Source organism: Vicugna pacos, chromosome 4 (assembly GCF_048564905.1).
Source record: "Vicugna pacos chromosome 4, VicPac4, whole genome shotgun sequence".
NCBI lineage: Eukaryota > Metazoa > Chordata > Mammalia > Artiodactyla > Camelidae > Vicugna > Vicugna pacos.
The window spans coordinates 5,077,558-5,101,720 of NC_132990.1; the positions used below are offsets into that span (position 1 = coordinate 5,077,558).

The 24,163-nt window shown below is 37.7% G+C and overlaps 1 protein-coding gene across 7 annotated transcripts in view; it reads right to left on the bottom strand.

Annotated features, from left to right (window-relative positions):
- The window catches only part of AOPEP (aminopeptidase O (putative)), a 325,297-nt gene extending 303,325 nt beyond the window's left edge, over positions 1 to 21,972 (bottom strand). For all 7 annotated transcript variants that reach the window (XR_012071832.1, XR_012071833.1, XR_012071834.1 and 4 more), the window contains exon 1: positions 21,880 to 21,972. The gene's annotated coding sequence lies outside the window, so the exon portion shown is untranslated. The remainder of the gene's footprint in view (positions 1 to 21,879) is intronic.
- Between the last annotated feature and the right edge of the window lie 2,191 nt (positions 21,973 to 24,163).

Genomic DNA, 24,163 nt, shown 5'->3' on the forward strand with positions numbered 1-24,163 from the left:
CCCAAACAGAAATCAGCACACTTGCAAGTGTGCTCAACCACCTCTGTAGAGCCATTCTGCAACCCTCCAAAGATAATAATTATATTCTCCTTTCAAGCTCTTTGTATCATCTCATGGCCCTTAACTTATCCTGTTTCATTTTATACTTACTTCCATCTTCCAGAAGTCTATAAAGAACTTGGGACTCTTGACTGATCTCTGTGTTCATGACCATGTTAAGTAGAGTGCCCTGTACACAGTAGGTTCTCAATAAATATCTGTGGAATTTGACATCTGAGGGCATTGGTGATTTCAACATCTAGTTATTTACAGAACACGGATTCTGGCTTACACAGGTTCTACAAGAAAGTTATTGCTTAAACATCTTCCTCAAGACAGCTCTCACTGCTGCTTCTCAGAATACAACTGTGCCTCTTTCCGCAACATTTCTTTTCTTATAAGCAACTCAGGGGGAAAGGAGAGATTTTTGCATAAATGCTTATTACATAATATCGAGCATACTGGGAATAGTTACAAATACTTAATCCCACAGATTACTTGTTCAGAGGAAGACTGAACAAGTCTTTCTGCTATTCCAAGTGTGTTCATTCTTTAGGATACAGTGACTGTTCTTGACGAAAGCCAGTCATTAAGTTACTGAAGTATATACTGTTTCCGGGCACAGCTCCTCTGACACTCAAATGCATTGAGTCATAGGAACACAGCTTACTGATGTGAAATTCGATAATTTCAGAATTAGAAGGAATCTTAGAAGTGTAAATGTATTATGTTTAGAAATGTCACACTAACATATTATTCTGTAACTTATTTCTTTCACTCAGTGGTTTTGAAATATAGCCATGTAGATGCAAACAGATCTAGCTTGTTTCTTCTAACTGCTGTTTAGTGTCCCTATATGAATATTCCACAATTTAGCCATACACTTCCCTACTGAAAGATATTTACATTCTTTGAAAATTTTCATTATTACAATGTTGCAGTGAACATCTTTGTACATGTCTCCTGGTACTCATCTGCAAGTGTTTCCTGGATAAAATACATAGAATTCCATTTTGTCAGACATTAATATTGTCACACTTGCTTTCTTTTGGTTAGTTTTTTCTTGATGTAATGATGTATCTTCTCTATCCTTTATTTTTATTTTTGACTGCTCTGGGTTATTCTGCCTTGGGTATCATTTTAAAGCAACATTTGACTGCACTTAAAAAATATATAATCATTTTAAATAACTGAAGTTAATTTATTTACATTTATTATGATTATAACAGCACTGATCTCAGTCAATTCACTTTGTGTTTTCTATTTACCATGATTTTCTTTGCTTCTTAGCTTTTACTTTTCTGCTTGTTGTTGAATTTCTCTGAATTCTTTTCCCCCTCTACTGTTTCATAGGTTATACAATCTATTTCTTTTCTTGAACACACCTAAAGTCAATCTCTGAAAAACACAAAGATCCTAGAAAATTTTATCATCAGTCTTTCATCTTCTCCGCTCTATACCAGCTTCCATATTATTGTCGCTACTATCTTAGTACCATATTGTTTTAACAATTCTCGTCCAACTTAGGAAAAAAAAGTCAAAATTTACTTATTCACAAGTGTCCTTACTCATGATGGATTCATATACTCCACTCTTTCTTTCAGGATTCAATTTTATTCCAGTTACTACTGCTATATGACAAATTAACCCAAAATTCTGTGGCTTCAAACAGCAATCATTTTATTATATTCTTTATGAATATAAAATATATGTATTACATATTATATGTAATATAGATACACCTTACATATATTAGATTGGGAACTTGGGTAACACTGAGATGGGCCATTATTCTGAATCTTCTGAATTTGACTATGACACTCCATGGTACTTAGCTGGAGAATGGGCTTGTCGGTGGGTCTGGTGATCGGAGTGGCTACACAAAGCCTCTCTAACATGGAGATCTCAGAGTAGTCAGACAACTTATACGGCAGCGGGCGGCCTCCAGAGCAAGTGTCCAAAGAAAGAGTTGAAAACTGAATGACCTTTTCTGATCTAGCTTGGTAAGTCAGAGTGGTATCACTTCCACCACATGCTACTGGTTTCAGAAAAGAGTCATATGCCCAGTCCAGATTCAAGAGGGAATTCAACTTCATCTCTTGATGGGGGAGAGATTAGGTCACACAGGAGAAAAGCATATGAGATGGTAAATACTGTTACAGTCATTTTTGGAAAGTAAAATCTGCTGAAATTTCCTTTTTACTTAAGTATACCTTTAGTCATTCTTTCAGGAGTCTAGGAGTAGTAACTTCTTTCAATACTTGTATGTCTGAAGATATCTTTTATATACCTTCACTATTAAATGATCACCGAAGTGTAGATTTTTAGGCTGGCAGCTACTTTCACTTAGCACTTTGAATGTATTACTCTGCTGTATTCTGACATCTCTTTTTGTTGACAAGAAGTTTGTAATTAATCTGCATTTCTTGAAAAGTATCTGTTTTTTCTCCCTGGTAGCTTTCATATTCTTTCATTATCTTTGAGCTTCTACTGTGTCACTCAATGTGCCTAAATGTGGATTTATCTTCATTTGGCTTGCTCAAGATTCAGTGTGCTCCTTCAGTCTGACGGCTCAGGAATTCTTTCCCTGTATAGCCCTGAACAGACAACAGATTTCTTTGCCTCTCTATTGGATAATGTAATGGGATTTTCTTTCTCCATTGAACATAGGGATCACTCCCTCATGGCTTCTGGCTTTATGCAGATAACTCAGTTTTTAGTTCCCCCTATGTACTAGGTCCATGGTTGGGTATCCCTTTCTTGGTAGAGATCTGGTCTCCCCTTACCCCTACCCCTACGCCCAGCTATTAAGGCCTATATTTATATATAAGGCCTATATATTCCTTTGTGAGAGACTCTCAGGTTAAGCTATTTATATACTGACTTTACATTCCCTCTACATTTTGCTCAACTAGGATAACTCTTTTTTGGTTTTGAATTTGTATATATATATACAAATTCAATATATATGGCTATATTTTACCCAGCATTTCTAAATGCTTGAATTTGGAAAGGGATTTCCTTTTAACTCAGTCAGTCATACGGAACAGAAGACCATGGACTCTGCTATGCCACTTAAACAGTCCATACCCATAAGTGCCTTGGCTCAAGAAGTTCTCATGAAGGACATGCTTCACTGAATGACATTATAGGCACCACAGCTATGGAGACTGTCCATCATCACAGAAGCCTGGAGAGATGATTGAAGATTGAGAGGATAAGAATATGTGCAAAGAAAGAAGCCAAGATGCAGAGAAAGCTGGATTATATTATTCATTCACTCATTCAACAAATATGTGCAATCATCTTCAATTTTTTTTGTCTAGTAACTCTTTACTCTCCCCACTGTGTCCTCAAGGAAAACTTTCCTGACCTCACTGATTAAGTCAAAATTCCCTACTATTAGGTTTTATGCCACTGTGCACTTCTTCACAGCACAATACAGTTTTAGCTTTACATTTGTTTGTTTGATTATTTAACTAATATTATTCTTCCTCTTACGTGAAGGGGAGTGTCACTTCTGGTAATAGCGGAGTAGCTTACATCAGACCAATCCTCCCAGAGGACAGCAATTATAAACTCTAGACAACGACAAAAAAAATCCAAAGGCACATGAGAATGAGCAAAAAGCTGACAGAAACTGTAGGAAGCTGACACCTAGGAGAAGAGAATGGCACTGAGTTTTCTGTTTTGTTGTTTTTCATCTGAGGGTAGGCCCTGGTAGGTGCTCTGCAGAAGAGCTATAAAATTCAGACTGAAATCTGCAGTCTTACTGGTAAGGAATCAGACAGCAGAGTTCAGAACAGACTCAACAGCTGTAAACTAAAGAAGGAAAACTTCAGAAAGGGTGAGAGCCCAATATTCTACATAAAAACTGCCCAATTTTCTAATTAACCCTTGAACCCCTGCATGATAGGGGCAAACCAAACAGTTCACTATGGCTAAATGAACTGAATTGAGATTTCTGCTGCTGTCCATTGCAGGGAAGGTAAAATTGGAAGTCTGAGTTCAATCAAGTTAATTGCCTGCTGAAACAAAACATTAATCTGCTCAGAGGACCATAAGGAATCCAGAGTTTCTATAAAATATCAACACAATGTCCAAAATAAAATCCTAAATCATTAGACATGAAAAGAAACAAGAAAACATGATCCATATTCAAAGAAAAAGCAATGAAGGGAAACCGACTTAGGTGGACCCAAATATTAGTATTATCAGACAAGAATCTGAAAGCAGCTATTAGTATTAAAATTCAGGACATAAATGCTGTAATAAATGAACTACAAGGAAAACTCATCAGAGAAATATAAATTACTAAAAAAAATACAAAAATTCACTGGAGTTTAATAGCAGATTCAGAGTAAATGAACTTGAAAATATTCATATAGAGAGAAGTTATAACTGATAACAAAGAAATAAAAAGGATCATAAGAGACTACTGTGAACAATTATATGCCAACAAACTGGACACTTTAGAAAAAAATAGATAAATTCCTAGAAACAAACAATCTTCCAACACTAACTCATGAAGAAATACGAAATGTGAGTAGACTAATTTAATATAGGTAAGGCGATTGAATCAGTAATCAAAAACCTCCCAACAAATGAAAGTCCAGGACCAGATGGCTTCAATGGTGAATTCTACCAAACATTCAAAGAAGATTTAATCATATCCTTCTCAAACTGTTCCAAAAAACTGAAGAGGAGGGAACACTTCCAAGTTCATTTTATGATGCCAGCATCACCCTAATACCAAAACCAGACAAGGACACCACAGAAAAAGAAAAGTTACAAGCCAATATCCCTGATGAACATAGAAGCAAAACCCCCAACAAAATAGTAGCAACCGAAATCCAACAATACATTAAAAGGATCATACACCATGGTCAAATGGGATTTATTCCAGAGATCCAAGGATGGTTCAACATCCACAAATCAAAGTGATACACCACATTAACAAAATGAAATATAAAAATTCGACATTCACCTAAAAAAATACAGAAAAAGCATCTGACAAAATTTAACATCCATTTACGATAACAACACTCTCAACAAAATAGGGATAGAGAGAACATACTTCAATATGATAAAGGCCATATATGACAAAATCACAGTTAACATCATACTTAACAATGAAAAGCTAAAAGCTTTTCCTCAAAGATCAGGAACAATACAATACAAGGATGTCTACTCTTGCTACTTTAGTTCAACCTAGTATTGGAAGTTCTAGCCATAGTATTTGGGTAAGAAAAAGCAATAAAATGTATCCAAATAAGAAAGGAAGAAGGAAAACTGTTATATTTCCAGATGACATACTTAATATAGAAAAAACCCAAAAGACTCCACCAAAAACTCTTCGAACTAATAAATGAATTCAATAAAGCTGCAGGATACAAAGTCAATACACAGAAATCTGTTGCATTTCTATATAGTAACAACAAACTATCAGAAAGAGAAGTTAAGAAAACAATCCCATTACAACTGCATCAAAAAGAAAAAAAAACAACTCAAAATAAATTTTAACCAAGGAGGTAAAAAACCTATACAATGAAAACTATGCCACACTGATGAAAGAAATTGAAGACAACACAAACAAATGGAAAGATATTCCAAGCTCATTTAATTATTAAAATGTGCATACTACCCAAAGCAAGCTACAAATTCACTGCAATCTCTATCAAAATTACATTTTTCACAAAACTAGAGTAAATAATTCTAAACTTTGTATGAAACCACAAAATGCCCTGAATAGCTAAAGCAATCTTGAGAAAAAAGAAAAAGGCTGGAGGTAGCACACTCCCTGATTTCAAACTACACTACAAAGCTACAGTAATCAAAATAGTATGACACTGGCATAAAAACAGACACATAGACCAAAGGAACAGGATAGAGAGCCCAGAAATAAATCCACACATATATGGCCAATTAACTTTTGACAAAGAAGAATATACAACATACATACAATATAAAAGTACTGAAAACATTTTTCAATAACTGGTGTTAGGAAAACTGGACAGCCACATGCAAAAGAATGAAACTGGACCACTAACTTACATCATACACAAAAACTAACTCAAAACAGATTAAAGACTTGAATGTAAAGTGAGAAATGATAAAACTCCTAAAAGAAAACATAGGTGGTATGATCTTTAACATCACTTTAAGTAATATTTTTTTGAATCTTACTCCAAAGATACTGGTGACAAAAGCAAAAATAAACAAATAGGACTATACCAAACTAAAAAGCTCCACACAGAGAAGGAAACCATCAGCAAAACAAAACAGCAACCTACGGAGTGGGAGAAATTATTTGCTAATCATACATCCAATAAAGGGCTAGTATTCAAAATATATAAAGAACTCATCCAACTCAGAAGCAACCAAAAAATTTTGACTAAAAATTGGCTAGAGCATCTGAATAGACATTTTTCCAAAGTAGACATACAGATAGCCAACAGGCACATGAAAAGATGCTCAACATCACTAATCATCAGGGAAATTCATATCAAAACCACAATGAGCTGGTCTACACCTGTCAGAATGGCTATTATCAAAAAAGAAAAGAAATAACAAATGTTGAAGAGGCTGTAGAGAGGTGGGAATGTAAATTAGCACAACCACTATGGAAAACAGTATGGAGGTTCCTGAAAACATTAAAAATAGAACTGCCATATGATCCAGCAATTCCACTTCTGTGTGCTTATCCAAAGGAAATGAAAACACTAATTTGAAAAGATATATTCACCCACTATGTTCCTTGCAGCATTATATACATTAGCCAAGATATGGAAACAATCTTAAGTATCCACTGATGGATAAATGTATAAAGAGGATATATATATATACACATATACAAACACAATGTAATGCTACTCAGCCATAAACAAAGAAGGAAATCTTGTCATTTTTGACAACATGGATGGACCCTGAAGGTATTATGCTAAGTAATGAAAGTCAGTCATTGAAAGACCAATACTGTATGATTTCACTTATTTGTGGAATCTTAAAAACAAAACAAATATAAACTAAACTAAAAGATACAGAAAACAGACTGGCAGGTTATCAGTGAGGTAGTGTGTTGGGGTGGACAAAAAGGGTGAAGGGGGCCAACTGTATAGTGACAGATGGTAACTAGACTTATTGCGATGATCACTTTGTAATGTATACAAATATCAAATTATTATATTGTACACCTGAAATCAAGAAACAGTTGATCCTTGAACAAAGCAGGGTTAGGGGCGCCAACCCCCTGTGCAGTTGAAAATCCATGAAAATACAGCACTCTGTATCCACGGTTCCGCATCAGCAGATCCAACCAACTGCAGATCATGTAGCACTGTGGTACATATTTATTGAAAAACATCTGCATGTTCAATCTGCACAGTTCAAATTCATGTTCTTTAAGGAGCAACTGTAATGTTATATATTAATTTTATTTCAGTAAAAAATAGTGTAAGGTGAGAACAACCAACACCCAGATCATGGTTTCTAAATACTTTTTCCAATAATAGAAACCAGGCCTCCTCGGAGAAAGGGCTAATTCTAGCACTGGGACAGGGAAAATCCAAGATGAGCCTGGAGCATCATACAGGCCCAGAAAGTAAGGATGTTTAAAAAAAAGAAGGAGGAGGAGGAGGAGGGGCATCTCAAAAGGACACAGGAACCAACTGAGTTTCCAAGGGCCAAAGCTGGAACAACCTGAGCAAGAAAATAAGTAATGATAGTATTGGATTAGAACCCAAAGAATAAAATAAGTACCTATGACTCTATTCTAATATAAACAAAAGATTAATACATAGGCAGGGGGGCAGTGGGATAGATACAACTTCCTTACAAAAGAATTTCAAATATTAGATGTAGGAATTATCTCTCCCAAGAGGCAGAACTTAATTTCCCTCCCCTTGAGTATAAACTGTATTTACTGACTTGCTTCCAAAGAATAGAGAATGGAAAAGGAAAAATACTAAGTTTACAGCAGAGAAACCTGCAGACATAAACTTAACCACATTATCAAGTTTAATATCACCAGTCCTAAGTCATATCAATATCATTATTGCCTGATTTGATTTGATAAGAAGGGTGATTTACCTCTGCAGAATTCTCCCCCAAATCCATAATCTCAGTCTAATCATAAGAAACCCCAGACAAACTCCACATTGAAGGACATTCTAAAAAATACTTGATTAGTACTTTTCAAAAATATCAAGGCATGGAAAGGAAAGCAGGGAAAATCTTTAAAACTGTGACAGATTGGAGGAGGCTTGGGATATGAAAATAGAATGTAATGTGGTATCCTAGACTGGATCCTGAAACAGGGGAGGGGGGGAGAACATTAATAGAAAAACTGTAAAATTACTTGTGAGTAATAGCATTGTACCAATGTTACTTCTATAGTTTAACAAATATACCATGATTATTATGTATATATTATGTATACCATTAGGGGAAGCTGGGTGATATGCATATTCTCATTTTATACTATCTTTGCAACTTTTTTAGTAAATCTAAAAGTGTTCTAAAAGAAACCATTTATATTTAGAATAGTTAAAATTTTCCAAATTTGCTGAGTGATATAAATCTAAAGATTCAAGAATCTGAAAAAGCCCAAATAGGATAAATGCAAAGGAAACCACATCTAGGCACATCATAATCAAATTGCTGAAAACAAACAAAAAAGTTGAAAGTATCCAGAACAAAATGACATTACATGCAGGATGATAATAACACAAATGATGGCTGACGTCTCATCAGAATGTCACTTGACTTCTCATCAGAAACAATGGAGGCCCAGAAAACAATGGAGTGATACCTTTTAAATGCTCAGTGAATTGGTGGGGGGTAGGGGGAAGCCCCAAATATATTAGTCCTAAATATTATCTTATTTTATAATTTTTGGGGAGGGATTAGGTTTATTTATTTTATCTATTTATTTACTTATTTATTTAAATAGAGGTACTGGGGATTGAACCTAGAACCTCATGCATGCTAAGCATGCACTCTACCACTGAGCTATATCCTCCCCTTTTTATTTTACAATTTTTCAGGAAATCTTTCTTTCATACTTAGCAAAATCGCAGATTTTTTCTGGTTAAATTACTCAAAATTCTGAATGAGTGAAGCTTGAACTAATTTCTATTTTATTTTAAATCGGTATTTCCTCTCATTTGTCTTAAAAAATTCTATTTCAAAACAAATACATTCTAAAAGACTAACTCTCCCTCCAAAATATCTAGCTCTATCCTTCTTCAGTATAAATTCTTATGAATATTAGACAAACTTAAACAGGATGGAACAGGTTTTCTACTCAAAGGTTTGAGCAGCTATTAAACTCTCTGGTCCCTCAGAACTTTTCTTTCAGCTCCTCACTTTTCTGTCTCCCCACTTTAATAGAAATCATTTGCCCTTAAACAGTTAATAAACTTTAAAGTTGAAGTAATTTTTAAATAGCAGAAGCAAGCCAGTCAAAGGATCACCATTATTTCTGGTACGGGTTTCATCTTTGAGTTCGGGATATGCTGGTATGCCTTCAGTCACTTTATTTAGTTTCAAGCATTTCAAATTTAAGCTTTCTCCCTTTGTTCACTCCTTTTTATTTTTTTTTTACTTCAACTAAAAATACAGTGTTAAAACAACATTAAGCTATATGTTTTAACTGAACAAGTACCAGGATATTCAGAGTTTAAATTCCCTCCGGAACCATAACTCTAACAACCTACCCCTTCCCCCGTATAAATATATGCTACAATAGGGTCTTTCATTGCAAAACTCATACCCGTGAGGCAACCTCGTTTATCACTGAGTAAATAATGCAAGATAACATAATGAAAAGGGGATTTTGCTTTATTCCCTTAACTATAAATAAAAATATGTAGCACTTTGCAGGATTACCACATGTGGTATGATATTAACTTAAATACCAATCTTTAAGCCAAACTGTAAATAAGATAAACTGTGCTCTCTGGTCTCAAGTTTCAAATAGTCTCTCTTTTCTTTAAATTTACTGCTTTCATGAAGCATATCAGAGTGACTGCATATAATTTGTGATCATGTAATGAAAGACCCTATTGTGATATGTATATCCAAAAAAAAAAAAAAACCCCACACAACAACAACTGGAGTTAATGTTGTTGTGGGAATTACAAAAAGTGCTTGTGATGAAGATCAATGCAGTGAAGCCAAGTCAGAATCAGAGTCAAAGACCTTTCCCCGGATAAAGAGAGTAAATCACTGTCAGCTGTGGCTTGATGTATATATTATAACCAACCAGTCAAGGGGGGTGGGGGGGAGAGGTCTACAATGTGAACACTAAAAACAAAAACTGATTTTACTCACATCAGTCTATGACTACACTGAATTATGCTTCAGCATGATGTGGTATGATGGAATTCAGCTTCCCTGACGGCAGCCTGTGTTTACTCTGGCTATTCTGATCACATCTCAGCATCCAGATGCCATTCCTCTTTGGTGCCTAATGTGTTTATGCTCACATTACCAGCAGGCATTGGGTTGCAAAGATCATATTGGAAGTGATTTCACTCCATTTTCAAAGAGGAAAGAATTTATCCCTTTGATTGCTGCTTGCCTGCAAAGTAGAGCTTGTTTCAGTTTTCTTAAAAGTGCCACTTAAGCTAAATTATAGTGGAATGATCGGAAAAGGATTCCTGGGAGAATTCATTACAGTTACAAAGAAAAGGAGAGTTCACTCCTCGACTCCTCCCTCAAGAAGTCCACTTGTCCAGGGAGGCTGGCCAGGGAAGGCACGGGAAGCTGCTTCACCTCCCGAACTTCAACATCTGATTCCTCCTCAGGAGATGTGTCTTAATCTACACTGACTTGTTTGACCAAATGCCTACATTTTAAAATTAGAAAATAGCCTTTCTGTGTCAAAACTGGTAAAAACATAGAAGACAATGAAGAATGAAAGGGTTAGAGCATGGCCCGTGGCAGAGACACCTCTGCTATCAAGTTGGACTGTGTCCTCCTATAATCCTTTACCCTTCCCTCCTCCCTTGGCCTTTGTCATCTTGCTTAGGGAACAAGATTTTTGCATATCCAGACAATTTTCCATTATACAGGCACAAATAAGTTTACTTGTCAGTTTGTTTTTTAAAGTGCATTTGTGAAAACTTGAAACTAGCAAAAAGCACTGAAAACATCTATTCGAGAGGATCTACTTAGAAGAAGAAATTATTGGTATTTATTGAGTGCTTTCTAGGTATCTGCCACTCTCCTACTCTCTTGTAATCTTTTTCATTCTTATTATTCCCTTTGAGGGAAATTATGCTCAGAAAGGCTAAGTGGCCAAGATTACCAAGCAGAACTCAAGCAGTCGGACCAGACTGTTTTTAATCACCATGTAACCATGGCCTCTGCTGTAGGGCAATCCTACAAAGAAACCGAGACATGCCACCTTGTATCAATGTCATTAGGAAAACAAAACAGAGGTCCATCACAGATAACAGCTAGGGTGAGGGGACTCCTGAAGGCTGGGTTCAGAAACCTGAAGGCAGAATAATTCAGGGAAGGGAGGAGTAGGCGCAAACAATAGACAGTACATCTCTGCCCAGCTCTTGCCCCATTCGAATATTTAAAAGAGAGAGTTCAATGAAGATGAGAGAGAAGTAAGAGATGACTTTGACAGGTAGGAGTTTTGTGGCATTTTTCAAATTTTACAATGTTTAATGCACCTAAAACTTCACACTTTAATTATTTTCATACTTTTGATGAATAATGATTGTGTTTCCAAATATTAGATATGTTGAATTAAATAATTTTATCCTAAGTCCATCTTGCACTATATTTTTATTCTTCTTTTAATCATGACTGGGGATTAAGCAACCCCCCCACTCCATTCATCCCCACATTACTTAATTACTCAATACTCATATTTACTGAGCATTGACCAGAGTAAGGGGCTGAATTTCCAAGGCTGAATCCATAGTCACAATCCCAAGCCATTTCATTGATACTGTCACTAGGGTTCTGAGTCCCTGCTTATTTAACTCTGACCACACCTACCTCATCAATGCTTGACCCCAGTAACGCCCCACCTTAGATCTTCCCATTTGAGTCTGCTGAGATATGCAGTTTCCCATGTTTCCACTTTAACCACCCTCAGTTTGCCACCCACCAGTGGTTATCTGGGTTCTGCACCATTGCTCTTCAATACATCTTGCATGGCTCGTCACTGTTTCACATGTACAGGCTTTATCTACTGAGCCAGACTGTAAACTCTTGGGTTACAGGGAGCTACTTTACCATTCTTTGTATCATTCAATAAGAAAATGCCCCCAAAAGAACCACTCCGTGATAAGCACGGTTCTACTGCAAAGGGTATGTATTAGTCATGTTTTTGATTTTCTGTACTTTATACACTTTGAGACCTCGGGGCCCTGCTGATCCTGGAGAGACAATCCCTTCTGGGGCTAGCTAATAAGCAAACCAACCAATCCAGAGTCCACACCCCCAGCCACCTCCTTTACCTAACTCTCCCACACCAAGTCAATATTCCCTCTACTCTAAATCACCCAAGGCGAGATACCAGACAACCAGGGACCACCCTTATTGCCCAGAGCCCTCTAAAATGATCCAAACTAGCCAACCCTGTCTGCTGGCCCTGCCCTGCCCTGCCCTGCCTTTCCCCAGGTGCCACAATGAAGGCTCATGCCCGTGGTTTCCCCTCACTCTTTCTGCCTCCTGACCAACCCTGGTGCCTCCATGTGTGGCCCTGCATGGCAGGCCCCCTCTTCTTGGGAACTGTAAATACACTTTTCTTTTAAAGGCAGTTTCTCTCTATGTCTGTCATCTTATACATGATTAAAATAAAATTCTGGGTATACTTTAAAACAGAGTAAAAAGGAGGGATTTGCATGGTAAGATAGGGATGGATCTCAGAGAAATAACCATGAGGGGTTGGGGATGAAGGGGGGAGGGAAATGCAATAAACAGAGGAATGACAACTATTAAAAAAAAAAGAGTATCATCATATCTGGAGGTCCTTGGGAATGTGAACTGAACACTTGAGACCAGGGAGGATTCGATCTCCATCAGTGCTAGGAAGAAAGATTTTCAGTGGGCACAGAGGAGAGAGAGAAGCAGTACATAGGACAGAATAGGTTTACTGAGTGCCCTGCTTAGCATCAAGAACACAGAAGCTCACCTTGTCTTCCAGTTCCACTTTTGGTTTACGATTGTAGCACTGAATTGGTCATTGTAATTGTTAAAACGTCAAATCTTTAAATAACCCTCAGTTTGTTTCTCTTTTTCTATTTTTTTCCATAAGGATTAGCACGAAAATCCCTAATCTCAGAAGCAACAAGGAAAAGGTAAAAGCTAAGGAAAGTGTGGCCAATCTGCAGACAGTCTCAGGAAAACCAAAATCCCAGGAGAGGGGTAGGTGGAGGCAGTTCTGAGAAGAGAGAAAACCAGGATGAGCCCCTGTAGCCTGCCACCAGGAAAAGAGCAGTCTAGATTTAAGAAGCAGCCTTGGTAATGAAACCCAAGGGCTTCCTAACATTCTCTCTCCTAGATAAGGCTAACCAGTGTGAATGAATGCTTAATAGACACTTGCTGAATGGATACATCAACCATGTAAAATTGAGTAATTTTATGATACTCATGGATATTTAGATATAGCCCATTTTGTCTCCCCATCAATTTAAAATCTTTCTTGTCCTTTTCTATACCTCCCTTGAGACAAAGGTTCTCTTTTCTCCTACAGCATAAGGTGGTGCAATTTTCCACGGTGCTCTGATGTTCCATGTTCCTATGGGACATCTGCACATTCAGCCATGCTCCTCTGAGAAAATAGCAGAGAACTCCCACCCCACAAATGCTCCACGTTTCAGAGGTTCAGGAAACCAGGTGGGGAACAGATCCAAACTACGGCAGTCCAGGAGAACCCCATTCACCAAAACGTCCCTAGAGCATGTTGATCGCAAGTGAGCAACATGACTCTAGACTGCCTTAGAGAAACCAGGTAGACCAGAGTCTTTCCCTTTGGGGATTCAGTCAATTTAGAACTCTCCCAGACTACTCAGAAATCTTTGAGATGGGATTTGATCTTTGTACCGTAGCTTTAACAACAATTAGCAACTGCGTCCCACAACTCCTTGCTATGAGATTGCTAGGCACCGTGAGCACATCAGTGCATTTACTCCTCACTACCTGAAGAGGCAGGTCTTTCATCTCCACTCTACAGATGAGCAAATTCAGGCCCAGAGAGGTTAAGACACTTCCCTAAGTTCACAGTTATTAGATGGCAGAGTTGGAATTTGGATTCACACAGTCTAACTTCAGATCCCAGACTCTTAAAACTATACTTTATTGCCTGAAGCACAGTCCAAGCCTAGATCAAAAATGCCCATTTAAAACACAGAAAGTGCATTACAACAAGTTTATACTCTACAGCACAGGGAACTATATTCAATATATTGTAGTAACTTTTGGTTAAAAAGAATATGAAAACGAATATTTGTATGATCCTATATAACCGAAGTATTGGGCTATACACCAGAAATTGACACAACATTGTAAACTGACTATACTTCAATAAAAGTATATTAAAAAAAAGTGCATTAGATCCTAAACCTATAAGTTGAAAGAGACAGGCAACACTGAAACACATCAAAAACTACCTTTGTATTCCCAAACACTGATATCCATCACCAGACTTTCCACCACTCAGAAACACCATATTCTGCTGCTTATTGGCAAGGCAATTTATACTGTCATAGGTCCTGTGATTTATACAATATTACAGGTCCTGCATTTTAAGGAGTGACAAAATCTTACACATACACACCAAATGAAAGGTGTATTTTAATTCTGATGTAATAAAACTTAAGTACCTAAAACTGCAAAATATCATTTTACATGTTTACATTCTATTTGATAAAGCTAAAATCATGTATTAATGCTGATGCAATTATGTAACATTCTATATGTCCCTGAACAGGCAACATGCTATCCAGAAACCATTCTTACCATGAGACACTGACCTAGATATTCTAAGAATTGGAAGGTGGTGGAAATGTATACAAGGATGGAAAATTAGAACACAAACTCATGTTTTAGGTCTACTTCTAAGCTGGCAGGAGTACCAGCCTTGTTGAAATATACTTCTTTCACTCAAATTTCTCCCCATCACTTCCAAGAAGAACAAGATTTCTATAGATGAGCTCTGAATGGCTGGGAGGGCTGCCATGACACTGCCTAAATCTTCTCTTCAAAAACCAAACATCAGTTTTTTCACCTGATTCTCACACGACAGTTTCTAAAATCCTCATAAACCCATGTCACACTCCAGTTTACTCACGGTCCTCAAAGCAGAATTTGAGTACAACTCTTGAAATAAGGTATGACTATAGCAGATGCAAAAGGAAAGGCTATTACTCCATGAAGTGCTTTGCATGCCACAGACCCAAGATAAATAACTATTGAACACTCTTGTGGATATAATTCAACTAATACAACCTTTAAAAATAAAAAGAACTGGCTTAATATTTAACATTTAAAGATGAAAGCATTATCAGACCACACAGGAACTTCTGTTATGCTACGATAAAAAGTAACAAAACTTTTAAAACTCTATTAGGAGAAGGAATAGAATTTATTATGTCTATAAATATTCACATACTAGAAATAGGATCTAGATTAATAGAGTTGGGTTACAGAGTTCAGCAGAATAAAAATAAAGAAATTGGAAAAGAAAATATAGAGAAAAACATCAGCTTTCTCAGTAAGATCTCCTCTTCTAGAAATGTTGAAAAACATTGTTTTTAATAGAAGCTATTTTTGAAATTTCATCCTTAAAGAAATGACATTAAAGTAGTTTAGTAACAATCACTGTTCTGCTGTGGAGAAAAAGTCACTGCTCCAGCTCCTGGGAGAATATATTTTACTAGGATAAAGAGATGACAGACACAGACTCCTTGAATCCATGATCATAAGGGACTAGAAATCCAGTTTCCCTCACTGCATGAATCCCCTCTAGAACACACATGCAGTCATCCAGCAACACTTTCAAAAGCCCCAGGTATTTTTAATATTGTTTAAAAATAAAACAGCAAAACAATCCAAATGTGCATCAAGTGATGAATGGAAAAACAAAATACAGTATATCCAGACAAAGGAATATTACTCAGCCATAAAAAGGAATATTACTCAGCCATAAAAAGGAATGACATACTGATACATACCAAATATGGATGAAGCTTGAAAAAATTATGCTAAGTGAAGGAAGACACAAAAGGCCATACATCATATAATTCTATTTATATGAAATGTACAAATAGGTAAATCCACAGGGACAGAAGGTAGATTAGTGGCTGCCAGGGCCAGGGAAAGGTGGAAATGGGGAGTGACTACTAACAGATAAAGGGATTCTCCTGGAGTAATGACAATATTCTAAAATGAAACTGTGGTAATGGCCACACAACTCTGGGAATATGCTAAAAACCACTGAACTATATCCTTTTTAAGACTGAATTTTATGACATGTGAATTACATCTCAACAAAGCTATTATTTTTAAAAGTGGGGGGAAGAGAAAAGAAAACCATTTAAACAAGGTTTTTCAGTGGTTTTCTCATAAGTGTCCTACAAAAGATAGAAAATCCTATATAATTTGGAACAAAAGACTCAATAAAAACATGTAATTATATTAGCAATAATTATTATAAGTTTAGTGTTTTGAAGGAACTATTTTAAAAAGATACATATTAATTTCAAGAGGAACTTGCAGTTGGAGAACTATGTTATGCTAAGTACTCATCTCCTTCCCACACGGCATAGCATTTCAATCTTAGAATTTACTTTATATATTACTTGAAAGACTGTTTCAAAAAGCGTTAGCGTTGAGTATTTGTTTAACACAGTACTTCCCAAGCTTCAGTCATGTATGTACCATCTCAGTATTTTTACCATCCTCACACCATGCTATTATTTATTAAATATTTTTCTTCAATCCACTTCACCACTGACTCACCTTTCATAATATCCGTGAAATCGTGGGTTTGAAGTGCTAATTCACATTTTTCCACTATATATTAACATTCAAAATATGCTTATACATGTACCACTTTAAATGATCTTGTATACAACTCAAGAAAACACTGGTTTTAAAAAGTCAGTTTAGCCTGGTGACATAGCTACACTTTAAAAAGTGATAGGGAAATTAGAATGTCCAGAAAATGACTTTTCAGCAAAATTTAGGACTGCTCTTTTCTATAAAGCAAGGCACATGTTCAGTGGGAGAAACAGGGCTGGCACTTAGCCAAGAGAAAGTATTTGAAAACAGTATTAGAGTGAATGGCAGGGGAAAGTGGCAGGTAGGAGGCCTCCACGGAGGAAGCAGCTGGAAGAAGAGGGATGTTAGGTCTTCCCTACAAGTTCTTCAATAGAGTGTGACACAGTCCAGGTGCCACTGCCAGTTCGGCTTGTCAGACAGAGCTGAGCTTGGCAGAGAGGCAACTGTCTGATGATCAGCTGGAGCAGGGCTTTTTACTGATGCTGCCTGCTTCCTGTCGACACCAGTCCTAAAAGCCTGCAGAGGGGCCCACTATTAACGCAGTGACTTCAGGGTGGTGGTGGGGAGGGGAGTCTGGGCTCTACTGCACCTTTTCCTCTTATCTAAAGGAAACATGGGTTAGATTCCATTCTGAAATATTAGGGCCATGGGTGGTTTGAAACAGCTTCCTAAGGGGAGCTTATCCCCATTCCTGATGGGGCATGTCTTCATACAACCCCTCCTCAAAAAAACTCACATTGAATACACTGGAATATTTAATCATCCTCATCACTCCCTTTTCCCACTGCAAAGGGAACAACCACCTCGTTGGAAGTTATCCATCCTAAGTAGGTAAAACAAGAAGATGCCATTATGTTCTTACCAATTTAAGAAGACCTGACTGAATCTGGGAATAATGAGGTTTACAGAAAGATATAACTGAAGGCTCTCTTCAAAGAGAATAGAAAAAAAAAAAACTTCCTGTCCCATTCTTTTTCATTAATCATTTTTTCTTGAAAGCTAGATATAACAACTTTTTAAAATAATTCTGTGGAGGAAAAAAATCATAAATCATTTTAGATAAATCTACTGCCACTGACCACTGCCTACAGGATCACTGACATATTATTTTCTTAACACTCCTGATGCCTTTAAGACTTCTAGCACGTGGTGTGGAGACGATGAAAAGATATACTTTCACAGTATTTTCTCAAGTTAATTTATTCTTTGACTGTGTGAAGCTTTAATATGTAGCCCCATAACTGTAAAGGTAGGTTTCCTAAAGATTATTCAGAAAATATTAATTATAGAACTATAAAGTCTCTAAGTCTGATTGGTTTTGTGTTATAATATTACACTGTCAAAGTGATCTTCAGGGGCATTTTTAACCCAAGAAGAGTACTTATGATTTCTCAAAGAATTTTATCCCATGAATCAATTTCCAGTGAACATTAAACATTCAAGTAGCTTCAGCTACCAATTCGGATTCATATCTGTAAATATCCTCAGAAACTCATGAAAACATTTGTTTTCTAGCCAGATAAATCACATCTCTTGTCAAAGATCTACCACAGTGTTTCTCAAAATGTGGACTGAGAATCACACGCACTAGAATCCAATGAGGAGGGGCAGACTGGTGGGAGTGGTGCGTGTTAAAAATACACATTCTTAGGCACTATCTCAGATCAATTAAATCTAAATCGCCAGGGATGGGGGACAATATTCCACATTTGAAGTAAGATATCTAGGTAATTCTTATGTACCCTAACACTTCCGAACCACTTAGCTATTTGAAACAACTCTTGCTCTCACAAAGCCATGAAAACAGGATTCTCACAAGTCATTGCATAAAATATTAATTAATTAATTAATTAATTAATAATATATAGGAACCAAGGAATAAATATGTTAAATGGAAAAGGAGGCAAGGTGAAAAGCTCATCTACTACAGTCTGGCAGAATTGAGATTGCAGTACAAGCTGTAGCCATGAGCACAGACAGTATTCTCTACCTATAAGACAAGTGTTATTTGTTACTTGGATCTATAGTGAAGACACTAATATCTTTTCTGTCATTCAACTTGAAACACAGCTTACTCTGTAAGAGGAATGCCATCCTTACATAACGATCACAGGATGTTCCAGCATGCAATGAAGTTTTCATTCATTCTTTCTCAACCCTGTGACTTTGCCACCACAATTAGGCAAAGTGGTTCTTAACCTCTGTGAATTTCCTGGGCCAGTGGTTTTCAAACTCGACATGCATGAAGATCCTGTTAAACCACCGACTACTACTTGCATTTACAAGTTCCCAGTGATACTGATGCTGCTGGTCCTGAGACCAGACTTGAGAACCACTGGCTTAATCTAATTCTGGTCTCCTCCCCTAGGTTCAACGATGGTTAAAAAAAAAAAAAAAACAGTCTATCTGGCAAGTGCTCTAACCACTTGTTGCAGGGCTTATTGGGTAGGTACCCTTGCTGCTCAGTATCCTGAGAAAGTTCCCATCACTCAAAACTTGTAGTTGAGTGATAAGCTTGTCCTTTCTTGGCAGCTCGAGCGATAAAAACCCTTCCTATCCATCCCCCAATTCCTGGCCTCTTTCTGACCCTACAGCTCCCACTTCCTACTCTGAAAGTATACTTCCTACAGCAGGAAAGCTGTAGGAAGGATAAGAGGTTCGTCTGTTCCTGTCTAAGGGAACTACACTTCCTTTAGCTGGAAATCAAGATAGGCTTCCTCCATTTAGTGATTTATTTGATGATTATCACAGGGCTACATCTGTACAGATGAAACCAGCAAGGACTACAGCATCTGGAGGCACAATTAGGTCAGGTATAAACTCAAAGATTGCCTAGAAATATGAGAAACATATATAGATCTCAATATTTACATTCTGGTCCTTCATGGGCATAAATACATAACACAGACTTCTCCAGTAAGATGTAGGTCTAGAATTTACATACTACAAATGGGTGCCCCATTCTCTCTAAATGGCTTTCAAACCCATCTTAAGAAGGTTTAAAATATATTCCCAGCATCAGGCTCTAAGTGGTGAATTGAGTATGTATTCAGTTCACCCTTCCCAAGAAAAAATACTTCAACAGGTTCCTAGAAATTAAAAAGCATTTGGGAGCAAAGTAAGAAAATGCATCTGGTATAGCCTAAAGATCTTTAGAAGAACTTCAGGAGCTCAATTATCTTGTCAATTTCAACATACACCTGACAATTTGGGGACTATGTTAAAATTAATTAGGAAGTTTTAAAGGTAAGGCTAAACAGTTTATGTTTCTTTGAGACTTTGATATATGCTTGAGAAAAAAGTAAACCTGGAGAACACGTACAGAACTACATCAACAGGGAAGGATATTTTTTAAGTGTTGGCCATAAGCTAGTTAAACATTGCAAACAAAAAAAAGCATAGGTTTCAATTCATACATAGACCTGAACTTCAAGCTTGTCTCCACCATTTAGTTACTAAGAATTTTTGGCAAGTTAATTTTTACATAACTGAGCCAAAGTTTCCTTTTCTGTAAACCGAGGGTTCTAATTCCTAACTCACAAGGTCCTTGTGTGAGGTAAGGAGAAAACATGCAAAATGTTGAACACAGTCCTTGGGATATAGCAAATGGTCAATAGTGAGTGACTACTATTATTCCCTAACCTTTTTCTACTTTGTCCCCCAAATATAACAACCTAATCTTAACAATTACCAAGTCATTCACACAGGCTTCTCAGAATTATATTAAGCACCACAAGCCCTATTCAAAAATAAAACGTACTAAAAGTACAAGAAAATACAAAACCAAACCATCAATGAGATCAAAAATTTCAGAATCCTGCTTCTTCTCCCAGATCTTTTTTGGTTGGTTTTGTAATTCCTTTATCAAGAATATGAATCCAATTATTTTTTGGCAGGCTAGACATTCCTAGTGGAGTTCTGCTGCTTATTTATTTCAATGGCTACCTTCTTTTTTTAAATTGTAGTCAGTTTACAATGTTGCATCAATTTCTGGTGTACAGCATAATGTTTTAGTCATACATATGCATACATATATATATATATATATATATATTCCTTTTCATATTCTTTTTCATTATGGCTGCCTTTGATGGATAACTATCATCATTACTTGAAAAAGAAATACAGGAACAGGAGTATTTTAATGAAATGCTATAACTGTTTCATCAACCTCAACAGCTGATTGGATGCCATGTGGGTCATTATTATCACAACAGATTTTCACATTACTGCACCATCCCCTTACCCAACAAATACATGCTTTAATGAACAAAACTCCAGACTGACAGAGAACAAATGCTCTTCAGGGACACAAAAACTCAAAACTTGGTGTTCTCAGTAAGGGTCGTCGCGGGGTGGGGGGGTTAGGGACAGGAGGTGGCTGGATGTCACTGCAAGTAGAAATGAAGAGTCGGAAACCGTTCTGTCTCCTTAAACATGACTGGAGATGAGCCCTACGGAGCTCGGAGTGGAGAGAAGAGAAGCGGGTGAAGTGGGCCTGGAGGCAAGAGAGCAAGGAGGCGGCAACCGCAGTCTGAGGAAAGGTCTGTACCACGGGGCAGAGGAGCTTCAGAGCCCATCACCACCCCGAAAGCGGAGGCCGAGAAAGTGGCCGCTCAGCCCAGTCCCCAGAACGGGTTCAGCCTCAGGAGTTTGGAAGGACTGAGAAGGAACGGGGACCCCGATGACCAAGACAGATGAGGGCAGCGGCGGGCTCCCGGTCGCCTTCAAAACGGGACGCTGCTGAGCCCACCGCCATCCCAGTGCTGTTGGAGAGGAAGACAGGGACACAACAGGGAGCGCGTGGGTTACCTGTCTCAGCCGCCTGCCCACAGGTCTCCACTTCCTCAGAATAGGTGTTCCCACGGGCTACCCGGCACGCGCCTAGTGACGTCATCCTTGCGCGCCTGGGCCGCAGTCCGCCTGGCCCCGCCCCCTTAGAAAAAGCGGGGGCGGGGCGGTGAATGGAGGTCTGCGCAGCCGCGCAGCTGCCAAGGGTTTGGGAAGGCGCGAAAGGCTTGGTTTAGATTTTGTGGAGTTGCCCCCTTACCCACCTGCTCCTAATTGCAAAACGTTACAGACACTTAAGGAAAAAGATGTTATTGTAATACAGACATGCACTTTTTATTCCTTATTTTTCTCTGCCTCTACTGTATAGGAGTGTTACATATTCATTCCACCACACTTGATTAAAAGTCCTACTATATCCCAGGCAAGCACTTGTTACAAAATCTGGGATACATCCATGAGGAAACATGCTACCTACCTTCATGGAGGTTACTTCCATGAAGAAAGCAAACTTTGAGTAACTCAACAAACATTTCAGGCATACGTCGTTTTATTGCCCATCACAGATACGGAGATGTTTACAAATTGAAAGTTTGTGACAACCCTGCCATTGTCAGATAATGGTTAGCATTTTCTTTTAGCAATAAAGTATTTTTAATTAAGGTATGTATGTTTTTTAGACATGATACTATTGCACACTTAATAGACTACAATATAGTGTAAACATAACTTTTATATGCACTGAAAAGACAAAAAAAAGTGTGAATTACTTTATTACAATATTTGCTTTATTGCCATGGGGAACCCTACCCCAATATCTAAGGTACACCCATTTGCATTGGTAGAGATCTTCAATGCGTGGAAGGAAAAGAACATATTGCTCAGAAACTGAAGGAAGGAGGATGCCCCTTTAATGTGAGATGTCAAGGAAGTGCCCTATGAAGAGGCTTATTAAATTGAGAAAGGAAGAAGCCAGCTCTGTGAAGATCTGGAGGAAGAGCAGGTAAGAGAAGGACCAATGTGTTTGAAAACTATGGGGAGGGAACAACCTGGTGGTGCCCTTGAGAAAGTAAGCTAGAGGAAGCGTAGAAGATGAGATCAACAAGGCAAGGAGAATCCTGATCTTGCAGAGCCTTTCTGGGTCATGGCAAGGGGAATCGATTTTATTTTAAGTGTAATGGGCAGCCGGTGAAGAGTTTTAAGTGTAAGAGTAACAGGATCTGTTTTTATAAGATGTGTATAACAATAAACAATTTAGAGGCAAGAAAGGATGCAGAGAGAACAATTGCCTTTGCAACAGTCAAGTAAGAAATAATGAAGAGAAATGAACAAACTTGAGAAATAATTTGGACATAGATATGACAGACTTGGAGATAGATTAGATAAGGCCATAAGGAAAAGAAAGGTGTCAATAATGACTCCGAAACTTCGGGCTTAAGCCAATAGCTGGATAATAAAGCTAAGACAATTTCTAATTCTTCACAAGATTTGCTTGCTCCTCCTCCTTTGAACCCTGATCCCTTTGCTTCTTTGTTACCAAGCCCTCTTCGTTCTCCTCTTACTTTTCGACCATCTCCCCTCAGAGGATCCCAGTCAAGGGGATCCTCTTTCTTTTCCTTTTCCTGAACTCTTTACCCCTTGATCTTGTTATGCTCTATCAGAATCTGCAAACCCAGAAAGCTACAGTGCCAAGGCAGTGAACACAAAGGAGAACTGGAACTCATGGTCCCTACTCAGCATTGGTACCTGAGTTTTTTGCCAACCTGGAATTTTCTCTAGTGATGTCAGATCCCCCCATTTTAAAAGAGAAATCAATACATAGATACATGAAATCACTGAAATTTCAAATGTTGGTCACTAAGTTGAATTTTGTTTGAACTTTTATTTTGGACCAAACAAAATGCATCTATAGGCCAGATGAGGCCCACAAGCTACAGCTTTGCTCCCTTGATGAATGTTTTCCCAGGATGGTGATTTTTGTCAACTCACATGTGTCTGTCATCTGTAAGCTGATAATTCCCAAGTCTATCTCACCACCCAGACCTTTCGAAAATTTGTTGCTGAAGTACTCAGGTTCCACTGAGATGTCCAGTCGGCATCCCAAACTTGACATTTAAAACTGAACTCATTATCTACCCCCATCCCCAAACCTAACCTACTCAACTATTCTTTGTCTCAGTCAACACCAATATGCACCCAGTCACCCAAGCCTGAAATCCAGGGTCATCCTAGACTTCTCTCTTCCACCCCACTGTCCAATCAAACATGTCCTCATCTTGATCTCCTCGATATTTATCACATCTGCCCA